This window comes from Pinus tabuliformis, chromosome 4_2 (genome assembly GCF_031772625.1).
Source record: "Pinus tabuliformis cultivar Carrire ecotype Pingquan chromosome 4_2, CPIR1, whole genome shotgun sequence".
NCBI classification, from domain to species: Eukaryota; Viridiplantae; Streptophyta; class Pinopsida; order Pinales; family Pinaceae; genus Pinus; species Pinus tabuliformis.
In genome coordinates this window covers 187,265,290-187,269,209 of record NC_142304.1, presented here as the reverse complement: position 1 = coordinate 187,269,209, position 3,920 = coordinate 187,265,290, and positions in this window count along the sequence as shown.

The window sequence follows — 3,920 nt, the reverse complement described above, 5'->3', positions numbered from 1 at the left end:
GAGCCTCAAGAACCTATCACATGCCTCTAGATGAAGAAACCTAGTTTGATCATCCCCTAATACTACTTCAATGAGAAGACAGCTTGTGCTACACAAGTTATTGCCAAAAGTGCCAGCAGTTAAGGTTTTATTGGTTGGCACAGTTAACTTTGAACCTAGATCAGGCCCCATTAATCCAACAAATGGTTCTGTTTCTGAGACTGGAATCTTGCTGAGGAATGTGTGATGTCGAATAAGTGGTTCCCAACTAAGAAGGAAATCGAGAAGTGGATTGATCAGAAGTTGCATGCGTTTGCAGCTCAAGAGAACATAAATCCACGCTTATCAAAGGAAGAGTGGCTGAATAGATACCTATTCATAGACTAACTCAAAATATTGTTCTGCTCTTTCCCTTGTGAATTGCATGAGTGGTTGTCTAGATTGGCATATAGTCAGGGTATGTCGAAGCCTGATGGCCTTATTGTGTGGACCCCTAAACTGGTAAAGTTCTTGGAGGCTCCAGAAAATAACATCATGTGGGCCTTCAACCATTAGATCGATCGCATTCTGGAAGGATTCATCACTGAGTTTGCAATCGATTCATCCACTAGCTACAATGAAGTAGAGCACAGGTTCTTCAAACGACCAAGAGGTAAGTACTTGAAAACTCTAAAGACCTAGATTAAGATGTTATTATGCGAAAAATGGGTTATTCCTTTAAATTGATGTTTGGGACTATGCAAAATGGGGGAGGATTCAAAATGAACATAGAATTAGGCTTCGAATACGGCCCACTGTTAGGCTCTTCTGATAGCGATGATAAAGGTAATATTCTGAGAACACCTTGAAGCACGCTACAACTCGTGAATCATGGTATCGCAGGGATACCTCATCCATCAACTCCACCTCTGCCTCACACACCTACACCTCCACCTCCACCTTGACATTCACCTCCACCTCCATCATTTAATATGGTGAACACAATGAGGATGCATGTGTTTAAGCACGTGGGAACCAAAGATCCTGAACAATTTTGGTTCGTCGCAAACATTGTCTGCATGACACAACAAATTACTGATGACAATATGAAGAAAGCACAACTACTCACAACACTGTAGGATAGAGCGTTGAGTTGGTACATCAAGTTCTGCACAGATAAGCCCAACGCGACTATGCTAGAAACTCAGCAAGCGCTAAATAGTGAGTTCAAGACGTCCAGCATAGTCTGTAATAGAGTTCAAGGAGATTTAAGAGAGGGTAAACGAGTCCATGTGGGACTTTGATCAAAGATTAAAATATCTGATTCAGCAAGCTAATATGACTATTACTAATTCTCAGCATATAGACTAGTACATTGCTTCACTCCTACCGCATCTGAGATTACCACTGTCAGAGAAAAAAATAGGAACACAAGCAAAAGCAGTATAGATCTCCATGATATTAGAAGATTCACCAATGCAGGATACGAATATAGGGGTACAACAGATTGAATCATAGCTAGCGAGCTTGCACATGGAATTTCATAGCCCGAAGAAGGGAAAAGAAGTCTAGCCCGAGGTGCATGTAGAAGTTTGGTGCCTAAAGTGTAAGGACCAGGGTCATGATAAGGACCATTGTCATGTTTACCATAACTACCTCATTTGGGGAGGTTTTTTTCTTATAAAACTAGAAAATATAATTGGACCGAGTGTGGGAGTACCCTTATGCTACGTTATCTATTAGATAGATGGGAAGCATGTGACTGATAACTTTCATCTCCTACAAAAGTTTGTGTAGACACCACATTAGTTATTTCGTATTTTATGTAATTCAGTTGGGCATGATGAGCGCAATCATCGGAGCTATGAACTGATGAGGGAATGGACCCCTACGTATAGAATGCAGATGGAAAATCAGCCTCGGGATCAGGGCATGGGTGCAGTGCGTGAAGGATTCTAGGGTCAAGGAAGAGGAAGAGGAGGAGGGGCTAGAAGGGGTCGTAGACAATTAATTTGTTATAATTGTGGAGAAGTAGGACATTTTGCGTGCGACTATTAGAATCGAACACATTCCTCCTACCAGTATTGCCAACATTTTGATCACGTTATAGAATATTTCCTGGTACTAATAGCCAAGATGCAGGAGAAGAAGGCTCAACCATCTATGAAAAATATTTAGATGATGAGGGTGGAGCCTTGCAAAGAAGAGCCTAATATTAATATAGTAATGCGAAGTGGTATTCCCATAGGAGAATATAAGGGAAATCAACCAGAATTTGAATAATGGGTATGTAAGGTTGTCGAGAAGGAAGTTGGGTTTGATCTAAACCAGCTTAAGGAAACCTTTATGGAAGCCAAAAAGAGCTTCGTTGAGGATCCTACCTCAGGAAGTCAAGAGAAGTTTGGCAGAAACAATGAAGCACAAGACATAGATCCTTCACTATTATCTACCTTTCTGAAAACTTATATGAAGTTGTTATGGGATAGAAAGGAGGTAGAAGGGTTCCAATTGTTAATTGATAATTGTATGGGTAAGGTCAAGACTCCTCCAGAATAGTGCATTGTATGAAATGTTGGAAAAAGCAAGAAATGAACAGGTCATGAAATGATGCTAACTCGTAGATCAGAGATTACAAAATGAAGCAAGTAATTGTTAATATAGGATCTAATGTGAATGTGCTAGAAAAATAAACCTGGGAAAGAATAGGGAGACCTGTGCTACAGTGGTCTCCTATCCAACTTTGCATGGAAAATCAACAGAAAATCATTCCTATGGGGTGCCTGTATGGGGTTCTGGTGGATATTAAATGAGCAAGCACCTTGGCTGACTTTGAATTGATCGAGATAGTGGACGATAGTAATCCTTACCCTATGCTAGTATGCATTTATTGGGCCTTCGACATGGATGCATCATTAATATTAAGAAGCATAGAATGACATTTGAAAGGAAGGAGCTCTGAGTAATTTTTCCCTTAGATCCAACTGAAGGTGTGCGATACATGGAACCAGTCTGTGATTATGAAGAAGAGGACGATCTGGATCAAATATATAAGATCACTTAGGGTGATGAGGACTGGACCAATCCTACACCTCAGATTCCAATGAAGAGCTTGAGCATTGGCATAAAAGATTACACGAAGTATCCTCACTGCGCTGCAACATGTTGACAAAATCGCTTTGTTGTGTTTCCATGGAGGTACGAAATCTACCTCATTATGATGGTTTAGATGATGTTAATTTATTTCTGGATAAGTTTGAAAGGGAGGTTCCAGAAGAACATCGGTTCCAAGCATTAGATCTGGCACTGTGCGCTACGCATGCCCATTGGTGGGGTACGCATAAGGACAACTTCACAGATTGGAAAGAATACAGGCGAATGATGAAGCTAAGGTTCAGGTATGCCAATACCTGTATGATGGAGAAATACACTAGAAAAGATGATCCACGCAAGAATCTTGTGTGGTGGAATAAAGCATGGGGAGAGAGTCCTCAACCTGAATGGGTGCACATATTTTGTCACACTTTGGATACCATTCTGATGAATTGGTACCTGGAAACAGAGCTATGCCATGGAACAGCCGAGTGGGATATCCTCAAGGAAATTTTCTTGTTAACCTTCATCTTTGAGGATGGCTTTGAATGTATTGATGAAGTGCTCCAAGAAATTAAGGCTGCAATCTTTAGAATTCCTGAGGACCTGGTAGAATGGGTTCAACCAAATTGGAATACGTAGTTGCGCCATGCGCTAGAATGCTATAACATGACCGCAGAAGAAGAAGAAGATGATCCTAGAAATATCAGGGACAACATGAAGTTAAAGGAACCAAAGAAGAAATTCCTAACATAGCAAAACCTTTGAAGACTAGACAGATAAACATTGGATCAGACGCGTAGCCGAATTTTGCTAAAATAGGCGACTATTGGGATGAGGATACAATTGATAAGGTCGTGGAACTATTGCGC